Source organism: Ambystoma mexicanum, chromosome 3p (assembly GCF_040938575.1).
Source record: "Ambystoma mexicanum isolate Mex_15411 chromosome 3p, UKY_AmexF1_1, whole genome shotgun sequence".
NCBI lineage: Eukaryota > Metazoa > Chordata > Amphibia > Caudata > Ambystomatidae > Ambystoma > Ambystoma mexicanum.
The window spans coordinates 147,631,697-147,655,660 of NC_090925.1; the positions used below are offsets into that span (position 1 = coordinate 147,631,697).

General features: G+C 47.7%; 1 long non-coding RNA gene across 1 annotated transcript in view; it reads left to right on the plus strand.

Annotated features, from left to right (window-relative positions):
- The first annotated feature begins 4,968 nt into the window (after nt 1-4,968).
- LOC138580175 (uncharacterized) overlaps nt 4,969-23,964 on the plus strand; it is a 335,367-nt gene continuing 316,371 nt past the window's right edge. The window contains exon 1 of the long non-coding RNA XR_011304197.1: nt 4,969-5,558. This is a non-coding gene — a long non-coding RNA (uncharacterized lncRNA). The remainder of the gene's footprint in view (nt 5,559-23,964) is intronic.

A 23,964-nucleotide genomic window follows, 5' to 3' on the forward strand; every position in this document is an offset into this window, starting at 1 on the left:
CACGGGTGAGGCGGGCAGCTGCCCGGGGCGCAACCGCCAGGGGGGTTCGCAATTACCCCGCTACACTGGAGCCTCTGGAGGGGATAAAATTCCCCAGTTTGTGGGGCGGCGCATTGCCGTGGGGAAAGTTCTGTGGGTCAGGTACTGGCGCTGCCCCTTCCGACTGTAATGTCACAAGTACTACGTAACATTACAGAAGTCAGAGGCTTCCTCTGACCACTTTTGCGCCACTTGGGGTGGGGGCATAAGCACAACAATTAAAACACTTCAGGTCCCCCTGCAGCTAAAACCAGCTCCTCCCATCACAATGCAGGCAGGAAACTGCTAATGGTGGGCCATTAGTCACTGAATGGTTTCGTGCTGACATTGTGTTGGGAGGGGAGGTAGTGTGGGGCGTGGGCGTGCACTGTAGGCAGCTTTGCCTCTCCCAAAATAATAGTTTAAAGCGGCGCTATTTGTTTCATGCTGCTTCTTTTCCAAACTTGATATCAATTCCACTTTAAACCACTTCAATGGCACTGGTGATGAGTTACTTCATTATGCTGATAATAGTTTTGATCAGTGTTGCTGAGTAAATATTCTTTAAGCCACGACCCGGTTCATTTATTTATTTATGCAATGTTTGTCGGGTACATGGACACAGATTATTTATTTATGCAATGTTTGTCGGATACCTGTATCCGACAAACATTGCATAAATAAATAGGTACCCGACAAACATTGCATGAATAAATAAATAATCCGGTTCCATGTCTCCTTATAACAAGTCAACAGTCAGACTTTACTGTATCAAAGCATACACTTGATTCCCATTGAAAGAATTTTAAAGTGATTGTTTATTGTGTTCGGGTGTCTCCTTGTCATTGCCCTTTTGGCTTAGGTTGCCTCCAAACCCCCTTCAGCATCTTGTGTTCTTTAATGGTTGCATATACTGCATCCTGTGCCATATTCATGTTCTCTTTATTGTGCCCAGTCCTCATTATCTGCAGCCTAAGTGGGACTAGAGCATACAATTGTCTTGGGCACCAATGAAAAGGTGGCCCACTGTTTCAAATGGCAATTTATTCCTTGTGTAACGGACTGTTTGACTTTGGGTAGGAGTCCCTTAATGGTGTAATTTGGGAGTGGGGTGGGGTGCGGTGGGGCTGGGGCGCGGGGTGCGGTGGGGCTGGGACGCGGGGTGCGGTGGGGCTGGGGCATGGGGTGCGGTGGGGCTGGGGTGCAGGATGGGATGTGGGGGGATGTATTCCTAGTGTTTCGCTCTGGGCACCAAATGGATTAGAAACTGCCCTGCGTTATAATGGTTTTCAAACAGGCAACATAACTGTGGAAACCATGATGACCATTCTCCATGATAAAGAGAGTGGAATTAACATGCAAGGAGGATTCATGACAAGTGGGAGTATGGCATCCATCCTGCCACAAGACTGCAGCCTACCTTGTGTTCACTTATTTACAGGCACGCCTGATGCAGACAGGTGTGAAACCATTGTTCGCTAAACACTCCTTTTGCTTGGTATAATATTTCTTTACATTAATGTTTTGGCTATAGAACAGTGATAAAACACACAAGTTATGAAATAGTTAAGTTGACATTCATCACACAATGTTGTCCATGCACGAAGCCCCCAAAACAGACCACCTTGAGTTAAGCATTTCCATAAAACTTTCAGGTGCTTCGTTTCAGCAATATGGTGATTAGCCCTCTCTTAATATGGCATTCTTCCGTGTTAATGTGTCTACGTACATGGGGGAGTAAACAATGTTACGTTGGTGTCATGAAACAGAAAAGTCAAAATGTTTTTCATTTATGTGATTTTTATTATTTTTTGATCCCAGCAATTAAACCACTGTACAGGGCTTTTGTAATCCTCGGTAGCCTTTCAAATACTGTGCTTTCGTTGTGTCGGTGCAGAAGGGTCCCTCCTTTGTTCCTGCTCAGTCCCGTGTGTGCCTCGAGCTCCTGTATTCCCACCACAGCCCCGCAGTGTAGAGCTCGGTTCTACTCCATGCGACTTAATTTCTTCAAACCCCCTCTTTCCCAGTCTCCCCTTCCTCTCTCCACGGCCGCTCAGTGTTGCCAGGTCAGAAGGAAAAAATAAGCTGAATGTTCCTTTAAAACAAGCCCAAAACAAGCTGACTTCCCAACCAAATAAGCTGCAAAAACAAGCGCACCTCTAAAATAAGGTGGAAAGGTCACATACAGAGAGCCCAAACATATGTTAACAAAAAGCATTTATTAAAATTGTTATTTTCTAACAATTGGTGTCTATTTTAATTTTTTGTATGTGTGCGACTTATAAAAGCAACATTATTGGCTTTTTGGATCCTTGGCTGCTTGTAACGCTCACCTGATTCCCGTAGAGGCGCCGGTCTTGACTGGGCGTATACCGTATCTGCAAAGGTGATGTGTAACACACGGCTGGCTCTTTGGGCTGGACCTCTGTGCACTGTATGTCTGACTTGAAGGGTAAGATGTCTTAGGTAAGTGAACGCCGTGCTCTCCATCTGCCTCAGGGCAGGGTGATGTAACCAGTTTCTTCACTGGATAAGGGGAGCAGGCCTCTTGACTTCAGAGGACTGCTGTCCGTTGTTTACTGCACGAACGGTAAGTTTCGAGTAATTCTAATGTCTTTAAAGTCTTTAGTAATGATGTTTCTTGTTTTGCAGGGTTCCGGCGATGGCGGATGACGGGCTGAAGTGAGTTGAAGATGGAGCCCGTGTGATGAATAGAAGCGCCTGGAAGCACGTAAGTAAGCACTTGTTGCCTGCTTCACGATGCGCTCTAACTGTCTTTTTATTTTGCAGGTACAAGTTCGGAGCGGCTGCAGGGTGCCGGAATACCCACTGGGTTAGATGTGGAAAGGCGTAATGGCACGTGAGTATTAAAGTTCCCCAATGTCTTTAAACGCACCTTGTTTTGTCTTTCAGATGCGGGATGCAGCGCCGAAGGCCTCCGGAGCGTGCGAAGAGTTGGTAAGCTTTTGTCTTTCAGATGCCGGAATGCAGTGTGAAGACCTCCGGAGCACACGAAGAGTAGGTAAGCCTTTGTCTTTCAGATGCCGGAATGCAGCGCGACGCGTTGGTGACAGCCGATGGACCAGGTAAGGGAAGAGCTGTCACTGAAGACCGTAATGCTAACCTGTTCTTTCTTGTCTTTATAGGTGTTGCTGAAGACTGGATTCAGGATGGTAAGCCTTTTTCCTTATGCCCAGGATCAGATGCAGAAGACACGATGAACGTTCTGCTGCAGAGGATGCAGAATAACGCAAAGCAAGATTCATCCATCGGGTGTGGTTTAAATAGCCTCCTGTAGTGCTTAGGTGTCTCCTTCCACAGCCACGCCTAGGTAAGAAAAGAGTTCCTGCTTTCCAGAAGAGTTCCAGTGTTCTGAATCTAGGGAGTGGCTCCTGCCCCACCCAACAGGAAAAGTAGTTCCAAACAGAAGAGGATCAGAGGCTCAACTGGCAGGCAAGTAAGCAGCATGGTCTGCTGCAGGTAAGTCCACCCAAGCATTATGAGCCCGGCGCTTCCAGCGCTGGGACTGGGCATATTTATGAGCCTGGTGCCACTGGCGCCAGGACTGGGTCCAAAAGGTCCCAATTGGGACTGGTTGGCACTCGGAACCTGGGTTATGGATCTGCTTCCAAGGGAGTTGGGAAAACCCTGACCTTTTGAAAGCAGAGATCATGACACTGCTCTGGTCCTTGATTCGTCGCTCCCCTCTGGTCCTTGGCTCCATTGCAGGTACCTGCCAAGTAGCCCCATGTACTTCATGAAACTGAGCCAGTCCAGGCATTTCCTATTAAATGGTAGGACTGGTATTTTATTTCTTCCCATTATAAGTATGGGCCTACAAGGACCAGTATGCAAAGGGAAAATCCAGGACTAGCTCATGGCGACAAGCGTGACATGGCCACCCCCACTGTCGTCCTTCTGGTATTGGGAAACCTGGTTGATTGCTGTCATCTGGTCCTTGGTTCATATAGTCCATCACCCCTCTGGTCATTGGCTCCCTCATGACTTACTCCTCTAGTAAATCACTAGCCCACCCATTGACTGTTCATTGCCATGCTAATCCCCAACCCTGTTCTTGCCCCTCCCCGACCAAAACACCTTCTCATGGGAACTCTTTGAGCTCTCTTTAATCAAGCCTTAACATTAAACTTTGCACTCAATGCTGAATTAATTTTAGCTGTAAATGCTACTGGTGTAATAGAAATGTCTTAACCTGGTCTGCGTTCAGCCAATCAAGTTAAAAGCACTGTGTGTGTCCTTCAGTGAAGTCATGTTAACAGTTTTTGGCTTTTGCAAACTTATCAGGCATTTGCCAGGCACTGCCATTAGATGCCCTGGTACTTGCACCATTTTGCACATGGTGCCGTTCATACAACTAAAGACAGCAGTGCCTACCAAGGGCCTTTCCAATGCCTACACAAAACCCTAAACTATTGTCATTGTCTATGCTTGTTTCCATCATGACTAAACTACATGTTGCTGTAAATACCCCGTGTTTACCTCTTGGCTAGGTAATGCATCTTCAAAGGGTCTCTCATATTGAAAGAGCCCATCAATGCAAAAGAAAGGAGTACTTGCAGGTCGTTAAGGGGCTGCAGACAGCCCCGTCCAGGACGCTGCATGGGGCTTCACATCAGGAAGGCAATCAGCCCGTGCCTCACAACGTGTGCATAACTGCTTACAGCAGGACGGCATGTTCGCCTTTCATATTCATTTTTCTTTTTTGTAAATGGGGCCAAGACAGACAGACTGGCAAACAAGCGGAACAATAAGCACACAATTAAGGAAAAACGCGGACAAAAACCGCGACAAGCAACCTGCTAATATTATAAGCGACTTTGGGCAAAAACAAGCCCAAAGTCACTTATAATATAATAAGCGGACATGGAAACACTGTTGCCGCTACAAAAGAAGAAAATATGAGAACTGCTTAAATGATGGACACGGGCACTCAAGGACAGGGGTGGAGCTACGCAGATCACTGGCCAATCCCAGGAACAGAAATGTAGGAGGGTGGGCTATGACATTAGCTTTTCATTTCGGGCTGCATGTATGGCTGTAGCCATCAAGTGGGCGTGACTCCGAAGATTGCCGAACACTGCCTCCCACAAGCTACCATGGGAGGCAGGATAGCATACAACACCGGGTCGGATAGGCCATTCGGGAAATCTGCTATTTCCCAAATCAAGTTGTACTTTTATGTGCAGGTTTTTACAGCCTAGTGTGTCGGCCGATTTAATAATCAATCTTTTTCAACAACGCAGTCAGCGCACACAGCTTTTCTTGCTAAGCTGAACCTGCACTTGAGTGTGTCAGCTCTATAAGAAACACAATTCTATAATGAGGTCGATTAGAGGTTAGGGGCCATGCTATCGTTCTGATCCAGCCATGGTTCCCTGGCAACGAACCTTCCATGAAATCCCTGGTGCCTCCCAAGTGTTCCTGCCGCAGGCGCGATTTGCCACTCCCCAATCCTTGCTACAGACAGACCTGGCAAGGGAGCCTCGGAGATCAGAAAGACGGAACTTTGCCAAACTAAGGTAAGCAACGATTAAAAGATACGCTTGGCAGCATTTCTAGGCCTTTCATTGAAAACATGTATTTCTCTATGCAAGGGACAGCAAGATCATGCCCGAGATGGCGCACAAAGTTTGCTTCAACATGAAGTGGAAGCCAAGGCTCTCCAGCATTTAACAAGAGGACTGAGAGGGCCACTCACTCCACACAGTTACTCTATTTGTATTATGCTTTCTGAACCAAGTTCTTTCGAGACAGGCTAAGCATATAAAAATAGGACATGTATTCTTTCCATTTCCGGTTCCGGAAGCACCTCAAGACCTTCCTCTTTACTTCTGGCTTCTCTCTTCCTCTCCCCTGCTGATTCCATACATGCCAACATTCTGTGACCAAAAATCTGTAGGAATCTTAAAGTTTCAAAAATAGTCAGGCGAGGAGGTAATGATAGGAATAGGATGCGTCAGCAGCCCATTGTCATTGAATGAGCCCGCCGCCGCGGGTGCATTCAATGACAATGAGGCGCCTGCCACGCCTTCTGCCATCACGCCAGCTCGGGGGAGCCCTTGAAAGACTCGCCGGAGTTGACGTGATGGGGGGCTAATGTCGCCTTTTGTGAAAGGCACTCGCGGCGGAGGGGCGCCCTTAGCCCACCGCCGTGGGCGCCTTTTACATCAAAGGCCTGCATGCTGCGCCTTCTCCCGCTGCGCCAGCTCGGGGAAGTCCTTCAAAGACTCCCCCGAGCTTGCGTGGTGGGGGGCTAATGGCGCCTTTGGCCAAAGGCACCCGCGGTGGAGGGGCGCTTTTAGCCTACCGCCGTGGGTGCCTTTGACATTAAAAGCCTGGCGCTTTTAGCCCACCGCCGTGGGTGCCTTTGACAGTAACAGCCTGCATGCCCCGCCTTCTCCCGCTACGCCAGCTCGGGGAAGTCCTTGAAAGACTCCACCCGAGCTGGCGTGGTGGGGGGCTAATGGCGCCTTTTGCCAAAGGCACCCATGGCGGAGGAGCGCTTTAGCCCACCGCCGCGGGTGCCTTTGACATTAAAAGCCGGCATGCCGTGCATTCTCCCGGTATGCCAGCTCCGGGGAGCCCTTGAAATTTTTTTTTTTTTTGTTTTTTTACAAAAAAAATCGGTATTTGGTGTAAAAATATCGGTAGGCGGTAGGAATGCTTAAAAAGCGGTATCCTACCGCCTAAATCGGTAGGGTTGGCAACTATGTGATTCCCTGTCTGATACTGCACTGGTCACCTGGCTACCCTCTAATTCGAGCCCAGGTCCCTGCCCGCCCAGTTGCACACCCGCACTGCCTCCCGGCAACCCTTCCACTTGAGTCTGTATCTTTAACCCTAGAGTCCCCCTACCTGCACTTTTGGACACCTACTGTCTGCACTTACCCTTGCACCTGCCACCTGCTGGCCGAACCTCTTGTTATTTTTTTGATCCCATGTACAGCATTGCCGCGTTCCCTTTCCCCTGGCACTTTCCCCTCCCCCACACCCTGCACTTGCGCAAATTCAAAATCACTTGGCCTAGTAAGATCGTTGTCCCTGTCTTCCCTGTGTTCCCCCTTCCTTGCCTCATCGCGCCTTGAAACACTTGTGTATAGGCGTGTTACAAATGCCATATCATATAATTTCATATCATACAGGCCAATGAATACAAGTTAAAAGGAGGACATGCTATTGTCTATTTTTGTTAAACCCTTGATAGACATTGGGACTACTATCAACTTTGAATTAAATTATAGCAGCGCTGAACAAATCAGTTTTCAGGGAAGTGCAGCCACAAGGATGAAATGCACAGAGTACATGTGTCCGCAGGCAGCTCACTGCATGAGCAACCTCTTCTCCTAGCTATTAGCTCCTTAGGTTTACCGTAAGGATGTCCCATCCTGCGCAGATTAGCCATTAGCTCCTCAAGTTTACCATAAGGATGTCCCATCCTGTGCAGATTAGCCATTAGATCCTGAAGTTTACTGCAAGGATGTCACTTCCTGCACGGATCAGCCATTAGCTCCTGAAGTTTACTGTAAGGATGCCACTTCCTGTGCCGATTAGCAATTAGCTCCTGAGGTTTACTGTAAGGATGTCACTTCCTGCACGCCATTAGCTCCTGAGGTTTACTGTAAGGATGTCACTTCCTGCACGGTTTAGCCATTAGCTCCTGAAGTCTACTGTAAGGATGTCACTTCCTGCACAGATTAGCCATTAGCTCCTGAGGTTCACTGTATGGATGTCACTTCCTGCGCGGATTAGCCATTAGCTCCTGAGGTTTACTGTAAGGATGTCACTTCCTGTGCCGATTAGCCTATAGCTCCTGAAGTTGACTGTAAGTATGCCACTTCCTGCGCGGATTTGCCATTAGCTCCTGAGGTCACCAAGAGCATCTTCAGCAGTATGGATGTAGAGACTGGTGTGGACAGATTCTCAGCTAATCGCCATCCATGCTCTTTGCATCATAGATGACACGATAAAGTCATGGTAGTCCCTAAATCAAGCATATGTCTTTACTGAACGAAAAACCATTCATTTTCAAATTGTTCACGTAATTGATCCACTAAACTATCTCTCATTTATTACTATTTTGTGGCATGAAAAGACAGACCTGGGGTTGTCTTGACATGCTGACACCAGAAGTGAAAATTGGTGTGATGAAAGTGCGAGAACTGGAAGCTTTTATTATTTACAGAGCTTCAGAAATCCATGGCTCTAGTAAATCCTCCGCACTTAAACAATGATTACAGATACCCATACTGCCTCTGTTGGTCCACTGCTTATTCCACTAATTGAATGAGTGCGCATTAAACCACCTCCCTCGGTCATCTGTGGCATTTTCTTAGCTTGCGTGTCACTGATAATTATCAGTTCCAAACAAACAGCTAATGTGAATCGGAAATAAAATGTGAACAGAAATGTGTGTTTTAAAGCCACAAGTCTGAACAGTTGCTCCTTCCCATTCCATCTTTGGAATCCCCCTCTCTCTCTCTACAGTGATGCCATTTTTTGACAGGAGCCCAAGCCCAAATGCCAACTGTTTACTTGTGTGTTTTACCGGCACTCACTATAGACTCTTTCTCTGCCGGTGGTTTTTAATGTACTTTCTAAAACTTCACATTGTCACATGTTTGGAAATAGAAATTCAGCACTTAAGACGTTAGAGGTGTGAACACCTGTAAGATAGATAGGATAATGGGCTGTGTGGGGGCATCTGCACCTTTCAGCTTTCTCTTTGTCTTTCTCTCTCCCCCTCTCTCTCTCCCACATAACACACACCATTTCTCTCCCACGTCCTCTCGTTCCTGCAGGCTCCTTATCTTAGTGCATCATCTGGCCTGGACCTCTGTGTATCCACTGGTATTTAATTGCCCCACTGTTTACGTCTTACATAGTGTCCTGTTCCTCCGTAAAAGGGGGGAACCTGATATTTACTACTGCATAGATGGCGTGGGACTGAGCATAGAACATGTTTTTCAGAGGTGTTCTCTGCAATTCTGTGCCCCTATTGTCTATTTGGCCCAAAGGTAATGTTTGGTGCATTGCAGTTTAGAGCAGCAGGGGCTGGGTGGCTGATTGGTGGAGGAGCTGGGATGCTAAGGCTTCTGGGTGCAGGAATCCTTTGTGGTTCTGACCCTGCATTATGGTCATGCTCAGAATCACTTAGCGAATAAAGTGTGCTTGGCATCGTGTGCATGAGGGAAGGGTGACCTATATAGGTTGCTGGCTACTTTCAGCAGAGAGCATGTTCTGAGTGGCAGTGCTGACATGTTTTGTTAAGGTAGGCATTGTGTTTTTCCTTTGAGCACAGCAGCGGGTGTATTTATGTGTTGTATCCTTTTTCAGCTGCTCCATATTTAGTTTTCGGCTTTTGCAATCGAGTACATGAGACGGGATGCGAGGAGAGACGCTACACTTGTAGTTGTTTGGTTATTTATCCATCCATACACTGCACATGTTCATGCTAACCGTAAGGGCATTCCCACCCACTGCCAGCCCCTCCCTGCCCAAAACACAGCCTCTGGGATCTCTTTGAGATAGCTCTGTTAAGCAGTAACTTCGAATTTTGGCCTGCAAGTGTTATTTCTAAGATACCCCCTGTGTTAATGGCTTTTACTACAGCTGTAAATGTACTACTAATGTAAACAAAAAAAAATGTCTTAACCAAGTGTGCCTTGAGCCACTTGATTTACAAGCAGCATGTGTGCCCTCTCATCTGTTACCTGCATGGAAATCCCGAAACCCCATTAAAATCAAGCACTGGCAAAACCTACACTTTTGGCTTGTGTATAGTTATCTAATAGATATATGCCAGGCACTGTTATCATATCCCCCCAGGTACTCACACTGGCTGTTGCCATCTTATGGCCATATAGCGTTATTAAGGCACTACCTGGCAATTGCCCATCAGATGCACACAGAAAAGCCCAATCTGTTAACTTTGCTAGTGCTTGTTCCTTTGGACATTTCAATAATCGTATGCAACGCCGCAAATAATGATATGTTCTTAATCAGAGAATCAATGCAGTGTCCCTACCAAGTATCTATGAAATGAAATGGCTACTGCTGCAGAGAAGGTGAAGCAGTGGCAGACTCTGCTTACATTTGCATTTAGCTCCCAATGAATGTTCAATGGCAGATAGCATGATACATGCCTGAACCAATTGGGTGTTTGATTGGAGTTGACAGATTTCAAGTAAATCTTACTCGTATTTGCAAAGGATTTTTCTACAGTTTCTTCATTAATGGTTTGTGACGGTAGGAGGGTTAATACAAGCTGGTGTTAGTCTAAAAAGTATGATAGGTACAGTTCATTGATACTATATGACTGTTCAATAATATCTTTTAATGGTGTCGGGCTGTTTGGTGAGAGATCTTCGTGAAGCACCGTCCTTTGTTCGACCATAGGCTTCAATGACACTGACTCTATACCACCATCCATGGCACTAAGAAGAATCTTGATATTTCCTGCAGTATAGCAAGCTTAGCCACATTAGTATTGACTGTGTCCCATATATCTTCACCAATTTCTTGTATGGTTTCATCTGAGACTTGCCCATGTGTAGATGTTTGTTGAATTCTTGCCCCCTCTATCCGATCGAGTTCCTGTTGTATCGTGGTTTTGGCTACATGTGATGGGGAGGTCTGTGAAGCCTGTGATAAAAGCACCAGTGATTGAAGTTTTTTAAGTTCCCATTCCTCTGTTTGAGTTGCCTTAGAAGTGCAGGACACCTCCTTTTTAGCAGTCAATTAGGAATTCTGGATTTGGTTCCCACAGGCCTATATGAAGCCCTCTAGTACCTCCTTTCTAGCAGTCAATTGGGAATTACTGATTTGGTTCCCACAAGCCTATATGAAGCCCTCTAGTACCTTCTTTCTAGCAGTCAATTGGGAATTGCTGATTTGGTTCCCACAAGCCTATATGAATCCCTCTAGTGCCTCCTTTCTAGCAGTCAATTGGGAATTGCTGATTTGGTTCCCACAAGCCTATACAAAGCCCTCTAGTACCTCCTTTTTAGCAGTCAATTGGGAACTGCTGATTTGGGTCCCACAAGCCTATATGAATCCCTCTAGTGCCTCTGTATTAGCAGTCAAGTGGGAATTGCTGTTTTCGTTCCCACAAGCCTATATGACGCCCTCTGGTACCTCCCTTTTAGCAGTCAATTGGGAATTGCTGTTTTCGTTCCCAAACCCCTATATGACGCCCTCTAGTACCTCCTTTTTAGCAGTCAATTGGGAATTGCTGTTTTCGTTCCCACACCCCTATATGACGCCCTCTAGTACCTACTTTTTATCAGTCAATTGGGAATTGCTGTTTTCGTTACCACAAGCCTACATGACGCCGTCTAGTACCTCCTTTTTAGCAGTCAATTGGGAATTGTTGATTTGGTTCCCACAAGCCTATATGAAGCCCTCTAGTGTATTCATTTTGGCCAGAATCTCCGTTAGAGAGGATTTGAGTTCAGGTATTTCATATTGCGTAACATCATGACCCTTATCCAGTAAGTATACATTTCGAATAACCACTGGAAATGAGCAGATGTCAGCAAGAGTGGAATCTTGAGGGGTGCTGTTATTACCCAGGGGTGTAGATAAAAGGGCTCTCCGAATCGAACCAGAATTAGAGTGATATGATCGTGGAGATCTAGGGTCTTCATTCAAGTCAGCATGGAAGATAGGGCTCTCATTTTGTGATAATTTAGTTCGTTTGCTTGAGTGTACTACTTTAGACATTGAATGAGAGCAATTATGTGGTAATTTATGTGAGGTTGTCGTCTCTGGATCAGTCAAAGAAACATTAGCCTTGTTATATAGATACACTTCATCTATTCCGTGCAACAGCCTTGCGCGAAGTGTTGGTGGTCCCAAAGATAGCCTCACACGTTTGCCCAACTCTGCCAGCACGACAGGTGCAAGTATTGAAACATCAGCTACAAAATATTTGTCCCCACGGTTTAATAGATCCTCAGGGTCAACATGTGTTAAAGAACATGAAGTATTACCAGCTTGCAACTTTGCTAGAAAGTTGTAGTTTTTGGTCTCATAGTCTGATTGCTTGGTGGTCAGCAAGGCTTGTTCAGTTACAGGTTTGTTATGAATCTCAGCCTGGATCTCTAGCTGAGCCTCTTCTCGTTTAGATTTAGTGCTATCAACATTCTCAGCCAGGTTTCCCATTTTGGGTTGGTTTAGCTCCTCAGCTCACAGCCTGATCTGCTCAGGTTTGGTAACAGTTGTTACAGATTCAGATGGTGAGCTGAGCATGCCATGCGAGTGATCCGTCATTCTTAAAAGAGACGGCGACTGCCCTGATACACATACCACTTCTCAACCCAACAACCATGAAGCTTGCAAAGTTAAAAGGATTGAGAAACTGTTAATTAAGATCAGCCTGATCTGGTCAGGTTTGACTAAATCCAACTTGTATTAATGATCCGACAAAGTGGGATCTCAAGAACAAATACCAGAATCTGTGCAATATGGTGATGCAAATGAAGATTCCTTCATCTAGGTTGTTATTTGCATATTGGCAAGTTAAAGCATCCCCAGGATATAAAATATACCTAGATTATACGAGACCCAGAGCAAAGCACCTCTTATATACAAAACTGAGATTTGGGATCCTCCCACTAGCACAGACTGCAACACTGGGGCAGTTCTAAGTCTGAAAAGTGTCCACATTGTAAAGATAGGGTGAAATCAGAAGCACATTTTATATTAGCATGCCCGTTATACAAGAAGTAAAGAAGAGTATACTTAAGACATTGTTTTCGCACCCGCAGTATTACATCAATCCATGATGCTATGAAATTCTGCAAAGGCACGAGGATGGACTCTGTATTATTTGCAGTGGCAACCTATGTGTTCAGGGCCTGGAACATGAGAGCATCCGTCATGAACATGGCCCCAGGAATTTTGCAGGTTTATCTATACATGTGTTTGATCATTTTAATTTAAATAGAAAGTGGAGGGCAAGTGGTGTTTGCCGGTGCTGGAATCCCCCTTTACCTGAATCCGGATACTGTACCTTTAACTGCCTAGAGGTGGGTCTACATCACCAGGAGGAACAGTTATCTAAACTTCCTGTAGCGAAAGCGAAGCGAAAGTGGAGGGCAAGTGGTGTTTGCCGGTGCTGGAATCCCCCTTTACCTGAATCCGGATACTGTACCTTTAACTGCCTGGAGGTGGGTCTACATCACCAGGAGGAAATGTTATCTACGCTTCCTGTAGCGAACGCGAAGCGAAAGTGGAGGGCAAGTGGTGTTTGCCGGTGCTGGAATCCCCCTTTACCTGAATCCGGATACTGTACCTTTAACTGCCTAGAGGTGGGTCTACATCACCAGGAGGAACTGTTATCTACGCTTCCTGTAGCGAAAGCAAAGCGAAAGTGGAGGGCAAGTGGTGTTTGCCGGTGCTGCAATCCCCCGTTACCTGAATTCGGATACTGTACCTTTAACTGCCTGGAGGCGGGTCTACATCACCAGGAGGAACTGTTATCTACGCTTCCTGTAGCGAAAGCGAAGCGAAAGTGGAGGGCAAGTGGTGTTTGCCAGTGCAAGAATCCCCCTTTACCTGAATCTGGATACTGTACCTTTAACTGCCTGGAGGCGGGTCTACATCACCAGGAGGAACTGTTATCTACGCTTCCTGTAGCGAAAGCGAAGCGAAAGCGAAGCGAAAGTGGAGGGCAAGTGGTGTTTGCCGGTGCTGCAATCCCCCGTTACCTGAATTCGGATACTGTACCTTTAACTGCCTGGAGGCGGGTCTACATCACCTGGAGGAACTGTTATCTAAGCTTCCTGTGGCAAAAGCGAAGTGAAAGTGGAGGGCAAGTGGTGTTTGCCGGTGCTGGAATCCCCCTTTACCTGAATCCAGATACTGTACCTTTAACTGCCTGGAGGCAGGTCTACATCACCAGGAGGAACTGTTATCTACGCTTCCTGTACCGAAAGCGAAGCGAAAGTGGAGGGCAATTGGTGTTTGCCGGTGCTGGAATCCCCCTTTACCTGAATCCGGATACTGTACCTTTAACTGCCTGAAGGCGGGACTACATCACCAGGAGGAACTGTTATCTACACTTCCTGTAGCGAAAGCGAAGTGAAAGTGGAGGGCAAGTGGTGTTTGCCGGTGCTGGAATCCCCCTTTACCTGAATCCGGATACTGTACCTTTAACTGCCTAGAGGTGGGTCTACATCACCAGGAGGAACAGTTATCTACACTTCCTGTAGCGAACGCGAAGCGAAAGTGGAGGGCAAGTGGTGTTTGCCGGTGCTGGAATCCCCCTTTACCTGAATCCGGATACTGTACCTTTAACTGCCTAGAGGTGGGTCTACATCACCAGGAGGAACTGTTATCTACGCTTCCTGTAGCGAAAGCAAAGCGAAAGTGGAGGGCAAGTGGTGTTTGCCGGTGCTGCAATCCCCCGTTACCTGAATTCGGATACTGTACCTTTAACTGCCTGGAGGCGGGTCTACATCACCAGGAGGAACTGTTATCTACGCTTCCTGTAGCGAGAGCGAAGCGAAAGTGGAGGGCAAGTGCTGTTTGCCAGTGCTAGAATCCCCCTTTACCTGAATCTGGATACTGTACCTTTAACTGCCTGGAGGCGGGTCTACATCACCAGGAGGAACTGTTATCTACGCTTCCTGTAGCGAAAGCGAAGCGAAAGTGGAGGGCAAGTGGTGTTTGCCGGTGCTGGAATCCCCCTTTACCTGAATCCGGATACTGTACCTTTAACTGCCTGGAGGCGGGTCTACATCACCAGGAGGAACTGTTATCTAAGCTTCCTGTGGCAAAAGCGAAGTGAAAGTGGAGGGCAAGTGGTGTTTGCCGGTGCTGGAATCCCCCTTTACCTGAATGCAGATACTGTACCTTTAACTGCCTGGAGGCAGGTCTACATCACCAGGAGGAACTGTTATCTACGCTTCCTGTACCGAAAGCGAAGCGAAAGTGGAGGGCAATTGGTGTTTGCCGGTGCTGGAATCCCCCTTTACCTGAATCTGGATACTGTACCTTTAACTGCCTGAAGGCGGGACTACATCACCAGGAGGAACTGTTATCTACACTTCCTGTAGCGAAAGCGAAGTGAAAGTGGAGGGCAAGTGGTGTTTGCCGGTGCTGGAATCCCCCTTTACCTGAATCCGGATACTGTACTTTTAACTGCCTGGGGGCGGGTCTACATCACCAGAAGGAACTGTTATCTACGCTTCCTGTAGCAAAAGCGAAGCGAAAGTGGAGGGAAAGTGGTGTTTGCCGGTGCTGGAATCCCCCTTTACCTGAATCCGGATACTGTACCTTTAACTGCCTGGTGGCGGGTCTACATCACCAGGAGGAACTGTTATCTATGCTTCCTGTAGCGAAAGCGAAGCGAAAGTGGAGGGCAAGTGGTGTTTTCCAGTGCTGCAATCCCCCTTTCCCTGAATCCGGATACTGTACCTTTAACTGCCTGGAGGTGGGTCTACATCACCAGGAGGAACTGTTAGCTACCCTTCCTATAGCGAAAGCGAAGCGAAAGTGGAGGGCAAGTGGTCTTTGCCGATGCTGGAATCCCCCTTTACCTGAATCTGGATACTGTACCTTTAACTGCCTGGAGGCGGGTCTACATCACCAGGAGGAACTGTTAGCTAGGCTTCCTGTAGCGAAAGCGAAGCGAAAGTGGAGGGCAAGTGGTGTTTGCCGGTGCTGGAATCCCCCTTTACCTGAATCCGTATACTGTACCTTTAACTGCCTGGAGGCGGGTCTACATCACCAGGAAGAACTGTTAGCTACCCTTCCTGTAGCGAAAGCGAAACGAAAGTGGAGGGCAAGTGGTGTTTGCCGGTGCTGGAATCCCCCTTTACCTGTATCCGGATACTGTACATTTAACTGCCTGGAGGCGGGTCTACGTCGCCAGGAGGAACTGTTATCTACGCTTCCTGTCGCGAAAGCGAAGCGAAAGTGGAGGCAAGTGGTGTTTGCCGGTGCTGGAATCCCTCTTTACCTGAATCTGGATACTGTACCTTTAACTGCCTGGAGGCGGGTCTACATCACCAGGAGGAACTGTTATCTACGCTTCCTGTAGCGAAAGCAAAGCGAAAGTGGAGGGCAAGTGGTGTTTGCCGGTGCTGGAATCCCCCTTTACCTGAATCCGGATACTGTACCTTTAACTGCCTGGAGGCAGGTCTACATCACCAGGAGGAACTGTTATCTACGCTTCCTGTAGCGAAAGCGAAGCGAAAGTGGAGGGCAAGTGGTGTTTGCCGGTGCTGGAATCCCCCTTTACCTGAATCCGGATACTGTACCTTTAACTGCCTGGAGGTGGGTCTACATCACCAGGAGGAACTGTTATCTACGCTTCCTGTAGCAAGTGCGAAGTGAAAGTGGAGGGCAAGTGGTGTTTTCCAGTGCTGGAATCCCCTTTTACCTGAATCCGGATACTGTATTTTTAACTGCCTGTAGGCGGGTCTACATCACCAGGAGGAACCGTTATCTATGCTTCCTGTAGCGAAAGCGAAGCAAAAGTGGAGGGCAAGTGGTGTTTGCCGGTGCTGGAATCCCCCTTTACCTGAATCCAGATACTGTACCTTTAACTGCCTGGAGGTGGGTCTACATCACCAGGAGGAACTGTTATCTACCCTTCATGTAGCGAAAGCGAAGCGAAGGTGGAGGGCAAGTGGTGTTTGCCGGTGCTGGAATCCCCCTTTACCTGATTTCGGATACTGTACCTTTAACTGCCTGGAGGCGGGTCTACATCACCAGGAGGAACTGTTATCTACGCTTCCTGTAGCGAAAGCGAAGCGAAAGTTTAGGGCAAGTGGTGTTTGCCGGTGCTGGAATCCCCCTTTACCTGAATCCGGATACTGTACCTTTAACTACCTGGAGGCAGGTCTACATCACCAGGAGGAACTGTTAGCTACCCTTCCTGTAGCGAAAGCGAAGCGAAAGTGGAGGGCAAGTGGTGTTTGCCGGTGCTGGAATCCCCCTTTACCTGTATCCGGATACTGTACTTTTAACTGCCTGTAGGCGGGTCTACATCACCAGGAGGAACCGTTATCTATGCTTCCTGTAGCGAAAGCGAAGCAAAAGTGGAGGGCAAGTGGTGTTTGCCGGTGCTGGAATCCCCCTTTACCTGAATCCAGATACTGTACCTTTAACTGCCTGGAGGTGGGTCTACATCACCAGGAGGAACTGTTACCTATGCTTCCTGTAGCGAAAGCGAAGCGAAAGTTTAGGGCAAGTGGTGTTTGCCGGTGCTGGAATCCCCCTTTACCTGTATCCGGATACTGTACTTTTAACTGCCTGTAGGCGGGTCTACATCACCAGGAGGAACCGTTATCTATGCTTCCTGTAGCGAAAGCGAAGCAAAAGTGGAGGGCAAGTGGTGTTTGCCGGTGCTGGAATCCCCCTTTACCTGAATCCAGATACTGTACCTTTAACTGCCTGGAGGTGGGTCTACATCACCAGGAAGAACTGTTATCTACCCTTCATGTAGCGAAAGCGAAGCGAAAGTGGAGGGCAAGTGGTGTTTGCCGGTGCTGGAATCCCCCTTTACCTGATTTCGGATACTGTACCTTTAACTGCCTGGAGGCGGGTCTACATCACCAGGAGAAACTGTTATCTATGCTTCCTGTAGCGAAAGCGAAGAGAAAGTTTAGGGCAAGTGGTGTTTGCCGGTGCTGGAATCCCCCTTTACCTGTATCCGGATACTGTACCTTTAACTGCCTGGAGGCGGGTCTACATCACCAGGAGGAACTGTTATCTACGCTTCCTGTCGCGAAAGCGAAGCAAAATTGGAGGGCAAGTGGTGTTTGCCGGTGTTGGAATCCCCCTTTACCTGATTCCGGATACTGTACCTTTAACTGCCTGGAGGCAGGTCTACATCACCAGGAGGAACTGTTATCTACGCTTCCTGTAGAGAAAGCAAAGCGAAAGTGGAGGGCAAGTGGTGTTTGCCGGTGCTGGAATCCCCCTTTACCTGAATCCGGATACTGTACCTTTAACTGCCTGGAGGCGGGTCTACAACACCAGGAGGAACTGTTATCTACGCTTCCTGTAGCGAAAGCGAAGCGAAAGTGGAGGGCAAGTTGTGTTTGCCGGTGCTGGAATCCCCCTTTACCTGAATCCGGATACTGTACCTTTAACTGCCTGGAGGCGGGTCTACATCACCAGGAGGAACTGTTATCTACGCTTCCTGTAGCAAGAGTGAAGTGAAAGTGGAGGGCAAGTGGTGTTTTCCAGTGCTGGAATCCCCCTTTACCTGAATCTGGATACTGTACTTTTAACTGCCTGTAGGCGGGTCTACATCACCAGGAGGAACCGTTATCTATGCTTCCTGTAGCGAAAGCGAAGCAAAAGTGGAGGGCAAGTGGTGTTTGCTGGTGCTGGAATCCCCCTTTACCTGAATCCAGATACTGTACCTTTAACTGCCTGGAGGCGGGTCTACATCACCAGGAGGAACTGTTATCTACCCTTCATGTAGCGAAAGCGAAGCGAAAGTGGAGGGCAAGTGGTGTTTGCCGGTGCTGGAATCCCCCTTTACCTGATTTCGGATACTGTACCTTTAACTGCCTGGAGGCAGGTCTACATCACCAGGAGGAACTGTTATCTACGCTTCCTGTAGCGAAAGCGAAGCGAAAGTTTAGGGCAAGTGGTGTTTCCCGGTGCTGGAATCCCCCTTTACCTGAATCCGGATACTGTACCTTTAACTACCTGGAGGCAGGTCTACATCACCAGGAGGAACTGTTATCTACGCTTCCTGTAGCAAAAGCGAAGCGAAAGTGGAGGGCAAGTGGTGTTTGCCGGTGCTGGAATCCCCCTTTACCTGAATCTGGATACTGTACCTTTAACTGCCTGCAGGCGGGTCTGCATCACCAGGAGGAACTGTTAGCTACCCTTCCTGTAGCGAAAGCGAAACGAAAGTGGAGGGCAAGTGGTGTTTGCCGGTGCTGGAATCCCCCTTTACCTGTATCCGGATACTGTACATTTAACTGCCTGGAGGCGGGCCTACGTCGCCAGGAGGAACTGTTATCTACGCTTCCTGTCGCGAAAGCGAAGCGAAAGTGGAGGGCAAGTGGTGTTTGCCGGTGCTGGAATCCCTCTTTACCTGAATCTGGATACTGTACCTTTAACTGCCTGGAGGCAGGTCTACATCACCAGGAGGAACTGTTATCTACGCTTCCTGTAGCGAAAGCAAAGCGAAAGTGGAGGGCAAGTGGTGTTTGCCGGTGCTGGAATCTCCCTTTACCTGAATCCGGATACTGTACCTTTAACTGCCTGGAGGTGGGTCTACATCACCAGGAGGAACTGTTATCTACGCTTCCTGTAGCGAAAGCGAAGCGAAAGTGGAGGGCAAGTGGTGTTTGCCGGTGCTGGAATCCCCCTTTACCTGAATCCGGATACTGTACCTTTAACTGCCTGGAGGTGGGTCTACATCACCAGGAGGAACTGTTATCTACGCTTCCTGTAGCAAGTGCGAAGTGAAAGTGGAGGGCAAGTGGTGTTTTCCAGTGCTGGAATCCCCTTTTACCTGAATCCGGATACTGTATTTTTAACTGCCTGTAGGCGGGTCTACATCACCAGGAGGAACTGTTATCTACGCTTCCTGTAGCGAAAGCGAAGCGAAAGTGGAGGGCAAGTGGTGTTTGCCGGTGTGTGGAATTCCGCTTTACCTGAATCCAGATACTGTACCTTTAACTGCCTGGAGGTGGGTCTACATCACCAGGAGGAACTGTTATCTATGCTTCCTGTAGCGAAAGCGAAGCGAACGTTTAGGGCAAGTGGTGTTTGCCGGTGCTGGAATCCCCCTTTACCTGAATCCGGATACTGTACCTTTAACTACCTGGAGGCAGGTCTACATCACCAGGAGGAACTGTTAGCTACCCTTCCTGTAGCGAAAGCGAAGCGAAAGTGGAGGGCAAGTGGTGTTTGCCGGTGCTGGAATCCCCCTTTACCTGTATCCGGATACTGTACTTTTAACTGCCTGTAGGCGGGTCTACATCACCAGGAGGAACCGTTATCTATGCTTCCTGTAGCGAAAGCGAAGCAAAAGTGGAGGGCAAGTGGTGTTTGCCGGTGCTGGAATCCCCCTTTACCTGAATGCAGATACTGTACCTTTAACTGCCTGGAGGCAGGTCTACATCACCAGGAGGAACTGTTATCTACGCTTCCTGTACCGAAAGCGAAGCGAAAGTGGAGGGCAAGTGGTGTTTGCTGGTGCTGGAATCCCCCTTTACCTGAATCCAGATACTGTACCTTTAACTGCCTGGAGGTGGGTCTACATCACCAGGAGGAACTGTTATCTACCCTTCATGTAGCGAAAGCGAAGCGAAAGTTTAGGGCAAGTGGTGTTTGCCGGTGCTGGAATCCCCCTTTACCTGTATCCGGATACTGTACCTTTAACTGCCTGGAGGCGGGTCTACATCACCAGGAGGAACTGTTATCTACGCTTCCTGTCGCGAAAGCGAATTCAAATTGGAGGGCAAGTGGTGTTTGCCGGTGTTGGAATCCCCCTTTACCTGATTCCGGATACTGTACCTTTAACTGCCTGGAGGCAGGTCTACATCACCAGGAGGAACTGTTATCTACGCTTCCTGTAGCGAAAGCAAAGCGAAAGTGGAGGGCAAGTGGTGTTTGCCGGTGCTGGAATCCCCCTTTACCTGAATCCGGATACTGTACCTTTAACTGCCTGGAGTCGGGTCTACATCACCAGGAGGAACTGTTATCTACGCTTCCTGTAGCAAGAGCGAAGTGAAAGTGGAGGGGAAGTGGTGTTTTCCAGTGCTGGAATCCCCCTTTACCTGAATCCGGGTACTGTACTTTTAACTGCCTGTACGCGGGTCTACATCACCAGGAGGAACCGTTATCTATGCTTCCTGTAGCGAAAGCGAAGCAAAAGTGGAGGGCAAGTGGTGTTTGCCGGTGCTGGAATCCCCCTTTACCTGAATCCAGATACTGTACCTTTAACTGCCTGGAGGCGGGTCTACATCACCAGGAGGAACTGTTATCTACCCTTCATGTAGCGAAAGCGAAGCGAAAGTGGAGGGCAAGTGGTGTTTGCCGGTGCTGGAATCCCCCTTTACCTGATTTCGGATACTGTACCTTTAACTGCCTGGAGGCAGGTCTACATCACCAGGAGGAACTGTTATCTACGCTTCCTGTAGCGAAAGCGAAGCGAAAGTTTAGGGCAAGTGGTGTTTGCCGGTGCTGGAATCCCCCTTTACCTGAATCCGGATACTGTACCTTTAACTACCTGGAGGCAGGTCTACATCACCAGGAGGAACTGTTATCTACGCTTCCTGTAGCAAAAGCGAAGCGAAAGTGGATGGCAAGTGGTGTTTGCCGGTGCTGGAATCCCCCTTTACCTGAATCTGGATACTGTACCTTTAACTGCCTGCAGGCGGGTCTGCATCACCAGGAGGAACTGTTATCTACGCTTTCTGTAGCGAAAGCAAAGCGAAAGTTGAGGGCAAGTGTTGTTTGCCGGTGCTGGAATCCCCCTTTACCTGAATCCGGATACTGTACCTTTAACTGCCTAGAGGCGGGTCTACATCACCAGGAGGAACTGTTATCTACGCTTCCTGTAGCGAAAGCGGAGGGCAAGTGGTGTTTGTAGGTGTCCCAGTGGCGTTGTCTCCCAGCCCTGAGCCACTCGACATCCTTTTCACACACAAGCTCCGATTGAGAGAGCCTGACGGCGGAATTCCGAGGTAAGCCATTGCCTTTGAAACGCTGATTGCCCACTACAATAACTCTGCTGCATCTAAATGCCGCCCAGACCCTCCCCCCTCTCCTTGTCCTTCAACTCATGCGAGCGGCATAGGCTGCCCCCATTCAATATTTTGTTCTTTCTTTATTGCATGCAACGGTACAGGCAACACTGTGCGGAGCACATAATCAGATTACTTGTCCCCCGCAGTGCTTTTTCCCGGTCTCAGTTAGCCCTTCGATTCGATCACCTTTGCATGAAAGCGGTATTAACGACCCTGTCTGGGGGGCACACTTTGACTGCTCTATTGCTGTAGTACATTTTACTTGGATTGAAACAGCACTCCGCTTTACCTTTCATCATAGGAAAGCAGTCCTTACAACATAGTGAATATTTGGAACATTTTTCTCCTGCTGTTCAACCCTTTTGATTTTGTGCATCCTTTTGCACAAGCATAACAACATACAATTGCATGGGGACTGCGGGCCAGGCCTTTGACCTATGCACTTATCCAGTCTCTGTTGAACGACGAAGCCTACATAAAGAAAGTGTCCATAAAGCACTCCTTTGAAACCCAGTAATTTAACCGAGTGGGGCCTGCGGGCAGTCCTTTGACCCACTCGGCTCTGTACAATTCTTGCAACAATCCAAGTGCGATACCTCATTCTCTAACAGTAGTGTCTAGAGCGTGGCACCCATATTTAACAGTGTAACTTAACACCAAAATGATGCAACACATTCCATCTGCGGGTCCACAAACTAGGCATCGGACGCAAATACAGAATTTAGTGAACACAACTAACTTCCAAGATAAGAAAACTAATCTCTCAACAAAGTCCACTCCACCGACGACCCCTATCCCTCTCTTAGATGAGACCCATCAGGTAAGTCCCGATTGTGCTTCCCCGAACATGGCAATCCATACCCCATCAGTTCATCTAGCAGCAGATGGGGTAGAACAAGGTGCAGCACAGAAAGAGCGAGCGAAGGCTGAAAAATTAAAATGGAAATCTCTTCACGAACAATGTTCCAATTCGGAAGTCCAGCAGGAACTCTCACAATTGGTCTCAAATCAACGTCTGCAGAGACTCTCGTTGGATCTGACAGAAATCGAAGCTCTAATGGAAGTGTCGAAAAAGAAAGCATTAAGAACTCAGACAGAACATAGATCAAAGCTTCATGACTCGCTGCCCCGCAATTTAACTAAACATCAAGGTTACCCCTCAACAAGTACACAGCTTTCTCATGGTTCTGATACTGGTCCAGCACCTACATCTAACCAACTTATTACACAAAATGGGAATCATCCGGTTAATTTAGTGCGAACCAATTCACAGGTTGCCACGACAATGGTGGATCTACAGAATATGCTTATCGCAGTATGCACACAAGCATTAATTCCTTATATGAAGCTTCAAGAATTCCAAGCAGAAGTAGCCGAAGACTAAGTCACAATCCTTACTTCTATTTTTCGAAACAAAAAATCAATGAAGCATTGATGCTCAATCTCGAAACTAGACTTCATGCAGAAGCCGAAGCAAGTCTAATCTGGCAACAATGTCTAGCAGATATAGCTCGCAAGGACAGGGCGGAAAAAACACATCTTACAGATGCTCTGATTGGCCTTATGCATGTAAATATGTCTAAATCTATGGGACCCCAGTGTCATCACAAACTTTAGCTAAATCCGGATGTCCAGAATCCTGGACACCCGCCTCCTACAATACCTACATCATTGACTGTAAGTAAGCATGACAACCCGAATCCTCCAGCAGCAATCAAATCTGGTGATGACAAAGTGCTTCTTATTGATCTTACTACGGAACCTACCGTGCTTCAGGGAGAATTTGCTACCTCAAATCTACCTTTGAATGACAAGGTGCTAACAACTATGGACTCTTTGAAACCGATAGACAACAAACAACATCCTCTAACGAAAAAAGATATCTTGAGTATATTTGACCCTAATCGACTTCCATCTAAATTACCCAATCAAAGACAACAAAGGAAAAAACAACAAAAGGGTTTGAGAGCTTTCCTCAGAAATCTAACTCTCCCCTTGGCCATTCAGTCTTTATCACTCACTAAACTGGCCACCAAGAAGGAATTACCCAAAGTTAGCCCAAGCAGCAACTTGAATATCCAGGAACACGACACAGATGCAGCAACTGTGGACCTTTTGATAAATCTTTCGACATATTCAAATCAAGAACATAATATAAGTACCCATGAGGAAAGTCAATTGAATGAATCTTCAC